General features: G+C 35.4%; 1 protein-coding gene across 5 annotated transcripts in view; it reads right to left on the bottom strand.

Annotated features, from left to right (window-relative positions):
- The window catches only part of CUL2 (cullin 2), a 103,918-nt gene that overhangs the window by 41,129 nt on the left and 49,285 nt on the right, over positions 1-13,504 (bottom strand). The window lies entirely within an intron of this gene.

Here is a 13,504-nt window from a genome sequence, read left to right as displayed (position 1 = left end):
AAGCACCTATGCACCCAACATAGGAGCACCTAAATATATAAAGCAAAAATTAACAGACATAAGGCGCCTGGGTGGCTCAGATGGTTAGGCGTCTGTCTTCGGCTCGGGTCATGATCCCAGGGTCCTGGGATCGAGTCTTGCATCGGGCTCCCTGCTCCTTGGGAGCCTGCTTCTCCCTCTGCCTCTCTCTCTCTCTGTCTCTGTCTCTCACGAATGAATAAATAAAATCTTTAAAAAAAAAATTAACAGACATAAAGGGAGACAGTGACAGTAGTACATTAATAGTAAGGAATTTTAACACCCCCACTTATATCAGTGAATAGAGAGATCATCCAAACAGAAAATCAACAAGGAAACAATGGCTTTGAACAACACATTAGACCAGATGGACCTAACGATATATATAGAACATTCCATCCACAAACAGCAGAATAAACATTCTTTTCACATGCACATGGAACATTTTCTCAGACAGATCACATTAGGCTACAAAACAAGTCTCAATAAATTTAAGAAGACTGAAGTCATATCAAGCATCTTTTCTAATCTCACAGTAAGAAACTAGAAATCAATTACAAGGAAAAAAATTGGGAAAAAACACAAACACATGGAGGCTAAAAAAACATGCTACTAAACAACCAATGGGTGAACAAAGAAATCAAAGAGGAACTCAAAAAATAAATGGAGACAAATGAAAATGAAAATATAATAGTCCCAAATCTTTGGGACACAGAAAAGCAGTTCAAAGAGAGAAGTACACGTTGATACAGACCTACCTCAAGAAACAAGAATACTGCAAATACTCAAACCTTACAAAAAAACAAAACCTTACACCAAAAGGAACAAAAAAATATGAACAAACAAAGCCTAATGTTAGTAGAAGGAAGAAAATAATAAAGATTACAGCAGAAACAAATGAATTAGAGACTAAAAAAAAAAAAGAAAGAAAGAAAACACCAATGAAACCAAGAGCTGGTTCTTTGAAAGATAAAACTCATAAACATTTAGATAGACTCATCCAAAACAAAAAACAAAAAAAAGGACTCAAATAAATAAAATCAGAAGTGAAGGAGAAATAACAACCCACATCACAGAAATACAAAGAATAAGAAACTACTACTAATAATTACATGCCAACAAATTGGACAACCTAGAAGAAATGGATAAATTTCCAGAAACATATAATCTTCTAAAATTGAATCAGGAAGAAATAGAAACTTTGAACAGACCAATTACTAGTAATGAAAATGAACTGGTAATCAAAAAAATCCCAACAATAAAAAAGTCCAGCACTGGATGGCTTCATAGGTGAATTCTATCAAACATTTAAAGAAGACTTACTACTGACCCTTCTCAAATTATTCCAAGAAACTTAGAAGAGGAGGGAAAACTTCCAAATTCATTCTACAAAGCCAGCATTACCCTGATATCAAACCAAGACAAAGACACACACGCACACAAAAGAAAAAACAAACACAACTACAGGCCAATATCCCTGATGAACACAGATGCAAATTTCCTCAACAAAAATATTAGCAAACCACATTCAACAATGCATTAAAAGGATCATTCACCACGATCACCATGATCACCACGATCAAATGGGATTTACTCCAGGGATGCAAGAGCGGTTCAATACTCACAAATCAATGTGATACCTTGCATTAACAAGAACAAGGACAAAAACCATCTGATCATCTCAACAGAGGCAGAAAAAGCATCTGACAAAATACATCCATTCATGATAAAAACTCCCCGACAAAGTTAGAGAAACATATAATAAAGGCTATATATGAAAAACCAACAGCTAACATCATATTCAGTGATGAAAAACTGAAAGCTTTTCCTCTAAGATCAGGAACAAGACAAAAATGTCCACTCTTACAACTTTCATTCAACACAGTACTGGAAGTCCTAGCTGCAGCAATCAAACACAAAAAAGAAAGAAAAGGCATCCAAATTGGTAAGAAAGAAGTAAAAACATCACTATTTGCAGATGACATGATACTAAATACAGAAAACCCTAAAGACTCCACCAAAAAACTATTAGAATAAATGAATTCAGTAAGCTTGCTGGATACAAAATTAATATACAGAAATGCTGTGTTTCTATACACTAATAATAAAGGAGAAGAAAAAGAAATTTTTTTAAAAATCACACTTAAAATTGCACCAAAAAGAATAAAATGCCTAGGAATAAATTAACCAAGAAGGTGAAAGACCTACACTCTGAAAACTATAAAATACTGACGAAAGGAACTGAAAATGCACAAACAATGCTTGTGAATTGGAAAAATCACTATCATTAAAATGTCCATACTACCCAAAGGAATCTACCAATTGAATGTAATCACTACCAAAATACCAATAGCATTTTTCACAGAACTAGAACAAATAATCCTTACAAATAAAATTTGTATGGAATCACAAAAGACCTTGAATAGCCAAAGCAATCTTGAGAAAGAACAAAGCTCAAGGTATCACAATCCCAGATTTCAAGATATCCTACAAAGCTGTAGTAATCAGGGAGCCTGGGTGGCTCAGTCAGTTAAGCATCTGACTCTTGATTTCAGGCTCAGATCATGATCTCAGGGTCCTGTGATCGAGCCCCACATCAGGCTCCCCACTCAGCGGGGAGTCTACTTATCTCCTTTTCCCTCTACCCTTTCCCCCACTTGCACTCTCTCTCTCCCTCTGAAATAAATAAATAAATCTTAAAAAAAAAAAAGGGCAGCAGAAATCAAAACAGTATGGTACTGGCACAAAAACAGACACATAGATATATAGAACACAATAGAGAACCCATACTTCTATGGTCAATTAATTAATCTATGTCAAAGGAAGCTAGAATATACAACAGGGAAAAGACAGTCTCTTCAATAAATGGTGTTGGGAAAACTCAACAGCTATATGCAAATTAATGAAATTGGACCAGTTTCTTACACCATACACAAAAATAAACTCAGAATGGATTAAAGATCTAAATGTGAGACCTGAAAGCATAAAATGCTTAAAAGAAAACATAGGTAGGGGCGCCTGGGTGGCTCAGTTGGTTAAGCGACTGCCTTCGGCTCGGGTCATGATCCTGGAGTCCCTGGATCGAGTCCCGCATCGGGCTCCCTGCTCGGCGGGGAGCCTGCTTCTCCCTCTGACCCTCCCCCCTCTCATGTACTCTCTCTCATTCTCGCTCTCTCAAATAAATAAATAAAATCTTTAAAAAAAAATACAAAAAAAAAAAAAAGAAAACATAGGTAGCCTTAGCCTTAGCAACAGATTTATGGATATGTCCTTAGGAAAGGGAAACAAAAGCAATAATAAACTATTGGGACTACACCAAAATAAAAAGCTTTTGCACAGCAAAGGAGACCATTAATAAAACAAAAAGGCAACCCAGTGAATGGGACAAAATATTTGCAAATGGCATCTAATAAGGGGTTAATATCCAGAATACATAAAGAACTTACACAATCAACATCAAAAAAACCAATTTAATTAAGAAATGAACCAAGGACCTGAACAGACATTTTTCCAAAGAGATACAAATGGCCAACAGACACATGAAGAGATGCTCAAATCACTAATCATCAGGGAAATGCAAATCAAAACCACAATGAGATCTCACCTCACACTAGTCAGAATGGCTAGTATCAAAAAGACAAGAACTAGCAAGTGTTGGTGAGGATGTGGAAGGGAACCCCCATGCACTGTTGGTGGGACTGTAAATTGATGCAATCACTGTGGAAAACAGAATGGATGTTCCTCAAAAAAATGAAACACAGAAATATCCTATAATCTAGTAATTCCACTATTCGGGTATTTATCCAGAGAAAATGAAAACACAAATTCACAAAGATATACGTACCCCTGCAATTACTGCAGCATTATTTACTAGAGCCAAAAGAGGGAAGCAACCAAAGTATCTGACAGAATGAATGGATAAAGATGCAGTATACATATACAGTGGGATATTACTCAGACATTAAAAATGAGATCTTAACATTTGCAACATGGATGGACCTAGAGGGTATTATGCTAAGTGAAATAAGTCAGACAGAAAAAGACAAATGCTACATGATTTTACTTACACGTATAATCTATAAAACAAAACAAATAACAACAAAAAAAACAGGCTCTTAAATACAGAGAACAAACTGGTGGCTGCTGGAGGGGATGTGAGTAGGGCGGGGATAGGCAAAACAGGTGAAGGGATTAAGACGTATAAACTTCCAGTTGTAAAAATAAGTAAGTCACGGAAATGAAAAGTATAGCATAGGAAATATAGTCAATAATATTAATAATGTATGGTTACAGATGGTGACTACACTTAATCGTGGTGAGCACTGAGTAATGTATAAAACTGTCAAATCACTATGTTGTACACCAGCAACGAATATAACATAGTATGTCAGCTATACTTCAATAATAGAAAATAAAGGCAAAGGTTAATTTGTAAATGTGAAAAAAAAATTCTTCTTACAAAGAAACTCTAGACCCAGATGGCTATGCAGGACGTTTTACTAAATACTCCAAAAAATGATCACCCCATGAACATTAAAGAGGGCACGTGACGTAATGAGCACTGGGTGTTATGTAAGACTGATGAGTCACTGAACTCTTCCTCTGAAACTAATAATACAATATATGTTAATTAACTGAATTTAAATAAATCTTAATAAATGATCACCCCAGTTTTTTTTTTTTTTAAAGATTTTATTTATTTATTTGAGAGAGAGAGTGAGAGAGAGAAAGAGCACAAGAGGGGGGAGCGGGAGAGGGAGAAGCAGACTCCCTGCCGAGCAGGGAGCCCGATGCGGGACTTGATCCCGGGACTCCAGGATCATGACCTGAGCCGAAGGCAGTCGCTTAACCAACTGAGCCACCCAGGCGCCCCGAACACCCCAGTTTTATACACTCTTTTACTCAAAAGAAAAAGAGGGAATAGCCCCTAATCCATCCTACAAGGATGAGACTGATACCAAACCCAAAGACATTATGAGAAAGAATATTTATAGGCCCATTCCATTCATGGATATAGATTCAAAATTCTAAATAAAGTATTATTTAGCAAATCAAATGCAAAAGTTTATAAAAATTATTATAGACAACAACCAATCTGGGTTTTATTCTAGTTATATGAGGATAGTTTAATATTAAAAAATCCATAAATGTAACCTACCACACTAACAGATTAATAGAAAAAAACCATGATCACTCAATACAAATAGAAATCATTTTATAAAATTCAATACCAAATTCAAATTAATTTCATCATTCTGGTAAAGAGTATCTAATAAAAAAAACTAGAGGAAGCATCATTTTAAAAGAGGAAATGTTACATGTGTAACCTTTAAAATGAGGAAAGAGACAAAAGATGCTCATTATCCATCACTCGTCTTCAACATTGCTGTGGAGGTCCTGGTCATTGAGGTGTGTGTGTGTGTGTGCACAGCAAGTGTATGTGCACACACACAAAAAGGAAACATAACTATCATTTACAGACTATGATAGCTTACATAGCACAAAAATAAGCACAAATTTTTAGAAATGACACTTTTTTTTCTTGGAGAAGAAGCTAGAAATGATGGAATTTAACTAAGTGGCTGAATGTAAGATTTATATATTAGGAGTACTGTATTTCAATACATGAGCAGAAAACAAATAGAATGGATAATTATACAAACTTTTTGCACCAGTATCAGAGAATATGAAGTATCTTGAAATAAATCAAACAAAATGAATGAAGAACATTTACAAATAAATTTATAAAAACTTATTAGGAGATAATAGGAAGATGTAATAGGAATAACTTAATAGGAAGGTTTAATAAAGATGTAAATTCTCTCCAAACTAACTTATATATTCAACTCAATTTCAATACTGCAGAAAATTTTTTCTAGGTAACTTATAATCACCTTTAAAAAAAAAGAGATGATTATGACCTATATATGAAAGAGTAAAGGGTCAAATAACAGCAAGAACACTTCTGGCTTATGGAGGGCAAATCTGCCTTACCAGATATCAAGACTTATTATGCTATAATAATAAACACAGTGAGGTATGGGCCCAAGGACAGACAAACAAATGGAACAGAAAAGAGCCCTGATAGGGAACCACACCTGTAGGAAACTTTGGAATCTAACAGGGGTATGATGTTAGAATAGTGGTGAAAGTAGGAAGAGTTCAAAAACAAAACAAAACAAAACAAAACAAAAAAACCCAGGAGCTATGAATTCAATTTTTTTTTTCCATTTGTCACTTAATTCTTGCCTTTGTTTATGATTATACAACAGAAGAGAGGATGCTAAAGTCATGACTGCTTTGCTGCTGAGTTATAATTTCAGAATAAATAAAACCTTTTCCAATTTAACAAATATTAAGCATAGAGACTTATTTCAGATTACAATTTGCCAAATGATTCTCTTGGGGATAAAGAAGTCCACCATGTAAATTCTAAGGCAGCAATTCTGATCCTATGAATCCATAAACCTTCTAAAAAGTATGTAAAGTTTTGTGTGCATATGTATATTCAGTATCTTTATGGGGGGAGGCTCCAGAGCTTGCATCATCTTCTTAAAGGAATATAAAGATTCCACACAGAAAAAAAATAAATAAAAACCACTGTACTTAAATAAACAAATATTTAGGTACAACCATCATCAGTAGTTACTTGGGAAGAGAAGAAAGTTGCAGCTAAAAGGAAGAAAACTGGGATATTCACATTCTATGTGCCAGTTAAACTTAAAAAATATTATTTTTAATTTTGAAATAATTATAGATTCACAGGAAGTTGCAAACATAATATAGAGTGGTCCTGAAAACGGTCATCTGGTTTTCTCTAGTGGTAACATCTTACATAATTATGATACAACACCAATCACAGGAAATCAACATTGATTCAACCTACAGACCTTTAGATTTTTGACCTTATTCAGTTTTTATGCACAATTATTTGTTTGTATATATGTAATTCTATGCAGTTTTATCACATATCTAGATTCATGTTACTGCCACTATATTTAAGATATACAACTACTTTATCACCATAAAGCAACTAACTCCCTCATACTACCACTTTATAGTCTCACACCAACCACTAATCTGTTCTAATTTTTAAGAAAAATATATTTTAAGTATTCTTAATACTTATGTAAACTCCCCGGATGCAAGTACATATGTATTTGTGTATATTTAATATATAGGTGTGTAGATATATACATAGACACATCCATATAAATGCATGTACACACATATATATATATATATATATGCACATATACAATCTTAAATGCATGGAGAATTTCTATTAGAAAATACTTTAAATCCTTAATAATGGTTTGCTTCAAATAACAGAACTGAAGGCATCAGGGGAAAAGTGAAAGTCTTTTAATTTATCTTTTAACTTTCTTTACATTTTTAAGTATGTACAATCAACATATTTTACTTTTATAATTTTTTTGTAGAAAGTTAATGCTTTTAAACATCCCTTGTGTAAGCTTGATTTTCAGTGGCCAGATTTGAGAAACCATAAGTTCACAGTAATGCCCTTTAGAAACTTGTAGAGAATATCTAGGAACCTAGGGATGATTACAGGGAAAGGAAATTGTGAATAAGTTGACAGGAAATCAAACTTGTAATATGCTCTGCTAGATCTGAAAAGATTTTATTCTCTAAGTTTGCTGGAGCTCTTTCCACAAAGAAGTTGTAGAGGCACACACAATAAAATACTTCTTTGTTAGCAGCAATGGCAATGAGATGCAACTTCAGCAAACTACTGCTAAGAATATGTAATATATGGGTTAGACCACAGACTCAAAGACCAGAATGACCTAACTTCTGATTCTCATTAACCCATATACTAGATATGTGACCTGAGTAAGTTGACTATCCTCTCAAGCCTCATTTTCCCCATTTGTAAAATGAGCCTATGATAATATTCACCATCACATCCCATTATAAGGCTCAGACAAGTTTACCAATGGGGAATACCTACCAAAGCCACTTGTCCTTGTAATGGAAGTTATGATATCTGGCCGTATTATCTCAAACGACAATGGATAAATAGATATTAAAGCAAAGCAGCAGAAATACCAAAACTGGAAGTTTGTAGGCATGGAGTCTCTTGCCTTAGCTATTTCAAATTCAGTAAGTCATTTCTACTTATTGAAGTTCAATTTACTTACTTATAAATAAAACTTGCCCTGCCTCCTTAAGATCAAATAAAGAACTGTGTGTAAAATTACTAGAATATTCAAAGCATTATAAAACTAAAGTGTATATAAAAGCTAAAGTACTAGAACTAGGAATGAAAGAAATATTCTGTGAATTTAAAAGATAGGCATAATGGATTTAGAGTTAGCAGAAGCCGTATTTGAATCCCTGGAATTAAGAAGATAGGGGCTGGACTCAAATTAGCTTTGTTAGAGTACCACCACTGACATCTTATTTGTAAAATGGGAATAGAAGTAGTATCAACATCCCAGAGTTATGAGTATTAAATGGGATAATGCAGGTAAAGCTTTTAGAACACTTCTTGGTACAGAGCTCCCATATTTTATTATTATCATTTTTTTCCCATATTTTATTATTATTGTTGTTGTTGTTATGCCTTAGTTTCCTTAGCTGTAAAATGTGGGATAACACCTACTTAATAGAGTACACATGAAAAGTAAATGAGATATTAGATTAGTAGGGCATGTCAAATAATACTTTCATGGAAGCTGATTATAACAACAAAATTAAGACAAGTTGGCCTAATATCTGTAACCAAATAACCTCTATGTCTTTTCCAAAATATCCTGTATTGTATTATTTTTTAATTTTTATTATTGTTTTATTACTATTGTACTATTTTTCATATGCAGTTAGATTTTCTTTAATTTCTCATCAAATTCATTTTTAACAAGCTAACAATCACACTTAAGAAGATTTACTAGGTTGGGACAAAACATATTAAAAGAGACATTTAAAAAAACTACATTTAGAAAATTGAAACAGTATTTTCAATAAACTTAATGTAAAATAGCTGAATTCCAAGTCAAGAAACAGTTAATATTTCATAGCAAAATAAATACATTAGAACCTACAAATATTGTTGGGAGTGTTCTTTTAGTTAATTATGGTTTAGTAAAGAACAGAGAAAGAAAAAAAATTTTCCCACCTTCCTCCTTCACTATCCTTTTCTCTCCATCTCCCTATCTTTGGAAAAAAAAAGGGTGAGCGACGGTTTTTTAAAACCAAGTTATTAATTGCTACCATCTACTTTCTACTATTTAGCATTAACATTAAATTCTAAAATATTCCCTTATCCTCTTTGGTGGCTTGTTTTTTGTTTCTGTTTATTTGTTTTTTTTTTTTAATGTTCTATGAGGACCCCATAGAAAGAACAATGCTTTCCTTTTCTCTCCCCTCACATAAAAAAACTCATATTTGGGTATTCTTAAAGAAAGCATTTTCAGATGGAGTGGCCATCATCACAATGCAATTCACTGGTCTATATAATTCCTACAACATCAGTTCCAGTAAAATGAAATTTATTATACACACAGCTGTATGACTGACTTTTAGTGCTTCTGATTCCCCAAAACTGAAGTCTAGTAAGAATTTTTTAGGCCAGGGGCACCTGGGTGGCTCAGTCGGTTGAGCGTCTGCTTTCGGCTCAGGTCATGATCCCAGGGTCCTGGGATCGAACCCCGCATTAGGCTCTCTGCTCCGCGGGAAGCCTGCTTCTCCCTCTCCCACTCCCCGTGCTTGTGTTCCCTCTCTCGCTGTCTCTCTCTGTCAAACAAATAAATAAATAAAATCTTAAAAAAAAAAAAAATTTTTTTAGGCCAGAGCTGACCTAAGGATCTTCTATTCTGGACTCCACAGGAAAACTTACTCTCTTAAATTCTATTCACACAGCAGTTAGGTAAAGAGTCCACCATACTGGCCCATGAGTAGAGTGGAAAGCCATTTTCCCACAAACTAACCTCACATATAGACAATTTACGAATTTAACACTGGGGCTAAGAGGTAAACAACTACCTCGAAAAATCTGTGTTCTCAAATAGGTATGTTATCCTTTCAAGATTTAAACTGAGAGAATATTCAGTTCAATATTCAATATTCAGTTCAATTCAGCTATGCCCTGGGAGATCCAAAAGGTATCAGGTTTGCAACAACAAATGACAGGTCAATTCATGGAAATCAATGAGAACGAAAACACATCAGTCCAAAACCTATGGGATACTGCAAAGGCAGTCCTAAGGGGGAAATACAGAGCCATCCAAGCCTCACTCAAAAAAATCCAGAAGAACCCCAAATTCACCAACTAACTTTACACCTTAAAGAACTAGAGAAAAAGCAACAAACGATGCCTAAGCCATGCATTAGAAGAGAAATAATTAAGATTAGGGCAGAGATCAATGAATTAGAAACCAGAAACACAGTAGATCAGATCAACGAAACTTAGAAGCTAGTTCTTTGAAAGAATTGATAAGATCGATAAACCACTGGCCAGACTTATCCAAAAGAAAAGAGAAAGGACCCAAATTAATAAAATTATGAATGAAAGGGGAGAGGATCACGACTAACACCAAGGAAATAGAAACAATTATTAGAAATTATTATCAACAACTATATGCTAAGAAATTGAGCAACCTGGATAAAATGGATGCCTTCCTGGAAACCTATAAACTCCCAAGACTGAAACAGGAAGAAACTGACAACCTGAATAGGCCAATAACCAGTAACGAAATTGAAGCAGTGATCAAAAACCTCCCAAAAAACAAGAGTCTAGGGCCTGATGGATTCCCAGGGGAATTCTACCAAACATTCAAAGAAGAAATAATACTTATTCTCCTGAACCTGTTTCAAGAAACAGAAACAGAAGGAAAGCTTCCAGACTCATTCTATGAGGCCAGCATTACCTTAACCCCCAAACCAGGCAAAGACCCCATCAAAAAGGAGAATTTCAGACCGATATCCCTGATGAATATGGATTCCAAAATCCTCAACAAAATCCTAGCTAATAGGATCCAACAATACATTAAAAGGATCATCCACCACGACCAAGTGGGATTTATCCCCGGGATGCAAGGGTGGTTCAACAATCACAAATCAATCAATGTGACAGAACACATTAATAAGAAGAGAGAGAAGAACCATATGGTCCTCTCAATTGATGCAGAAAAAATAGCGGACAAAATACAGCATCCTTTCCTGATTAAAACTCTTCAGAGTACAGGGATAGAGGGAACATTCCTCAAGTTCATAAAATCCATCTATGAAAAACCCACAGCGAATATCATCCTCAATGGGGAAAAGCTGAGAGTCTTTCCCTTAAGATCAGGAACACAAAAAGGATGCCCACTCTCGCCACTACTGTTCAACGTAGTACTAGAAATCCTATCAACAGCAATCAGACAACAAAAAGAAATAAAAGGTATTCAAATTGGCAAAGAAGTCAAACTCTCTCTCTTCACAGTTGACATGATACTTTATGTGGAAAATCCAAAAGACTCCACCCCCAAATTACTAGAACTCATACAGCAATTCAGTAATGTGGCAGGATACAAAATCAATGCACAGAAATCAGTTGCTTTCTTATACATTAACAATGCAACTGTAGAAAGAGAAATTAGAGAAACGATTCCATTTACAATAGCACCAAAAACCGTAAGATACCTCGGAATAAACCTAACCAAAGAGGTAAAGAATTTATACTCTAGGAACTACAGAACACTCATGAAAGAAATTGAAGAAGACACAAAAAGATGGAAAAACATTCCATGCTCATAGATCAGAAGAATAAACATTGTTAAAATGTCTATGCTACCCAGAGCAATCTATACCTTCAATGCCATCCTGATCAAAATTCCAATGACATTTTTCAAAGTGCTGGAACAAACAATCCTAAAATTTGTATGGAATCAGAAAAGACCCCGAATCGCCAAGGAAATGTTGAAAAAGAAAAACAAAGCTGGGGGCATCACGTTGCCCGATTTCAAGCTATATTACAAAGCAGTGATCACCAAGACAACATGGTACTGGCATAAAAACAGACATAGAGACCAATGGAACAGAATAGAGAGCCCAGGGCGCCTGGGTGGCTCAGTTGGTTAAGCGACTGCCTTCGGCTCAGGTCATGATCCTGGAGTCCTGGGATCGAGTCCCGCATCGGGCTCCCTGCTCGGCAGGGAGTCTGCTTCTCCCTCTGACCCTCCTCCCTCTCATGCTCTCTGTCTCTCATTCTGTCTCAAATGAATAAATAAAATCTTTAAAAAAAAAAAAAAAAAAGAATAGAGAGCCCAGATATGGACCCTCAACTCTATGGTCAAATAATATTCGACAAAGCAGGAAAAAATATGCAATGGAAAAAGACCGTCTCTTCAATAAATGGTGCTGGGAAAATTGGAGAGCCACATGCAGAAGAATGAAACTCGACCATTCTCTAACACCAGTCACAAAGATAAACTCAAAATGGATGAAAGACCTCAATGTGAGACAGGAATCCATCAAAAGCCTAGAGAACATAGGCAGTAACCTCTTTGACATCAGCCACAGCAACTTCTTTCAAGATATATCTCCAAAGGCTAGTGAAACAAAAGCAAAAATGAACTTTTGGGACTTCATCAAGATAAAAAGCTTCTGCACAGCCAAGGAAACAGTCAACAAAACAAAGAGGCAACCCACAGAATGGGAGAAGATATTTGCAAATAACACTACAGACAAAGCGCTGATTTCCAAGATCTATAAAGAACTTCTCAAATTCAACACCCAAAAAACAAATAATCAAGTCCAAAAATGGGCAGAAGACATGAACAGATACTTCTCCAAAGAAGACATACAAATGGCTAACAGACACATGAGAAAATGTTCATCATCATTAGCCATCAGGGAAATCCAAATCAAAACCACTTTGAGATACCACCTTACACCAGTTAGAATGGCAAAAATTGACAAGGCAAGAAACAACAAATGTTGGAGAGGTTGTGGAGAAAGGGGAACCCTCCTACACTGTTGGTGGGAATGCAAGTTGGTACAGCCACTTTGGAAAACGGTGTGGAGGTGCTTCAAAAAATTAAAAATAGAGCTACTCTATGACCCAGCAATTGCACTACTGGGTATTTACCCCAAAGACACAGATGTAGTGAAAAGAAGGGCCATATGCACCCCAATGTTCATAGCAGCAATGTCCGCAATAGCCAAACTGTGGAAAGAGCCAAGATGCCCTTCAACAGATGAATGGATAAAGAAGATGTGGTCCATATATCCAAGGGAATATTACTCAGCCATCAGAAAGGATGAATACCCAACTTTTACATCAACATGGATGGGACTGGAAGAGATTATGCTAAGTGAAATAAGTCAAGCAAAGAAAGTCAATTATCATATGATTTCACTTATTTGTGGAACATTAAGGAATAACATGGAGGACATTAGGAGAAGGAAGGGAAAAATGAAGGGGGGGAAATTGGAGGGAGAGATGAACCATGAGAGACTATGGACTCTAAGAAACAAACTG

Source organism: Neomonachus schauinslandi, chromosome 5 (assembly GCF_002201575.2).
Source record: "Neomonachus schauinslandi chromosome 5, ASM220157v2, whole genome shotgun sequence".
In the NCBI taxonomy this organism is placed as follows: domain Eukaryota; kingdom Metazoa; phylum Chordata; class Mammalia; order Carnivora; family Phocidae; genus Neomonachus; species Neomonachus schauinslandi.
This window is presented reverse-complemented; position numbering and strand designations above follow the sequence as displayed.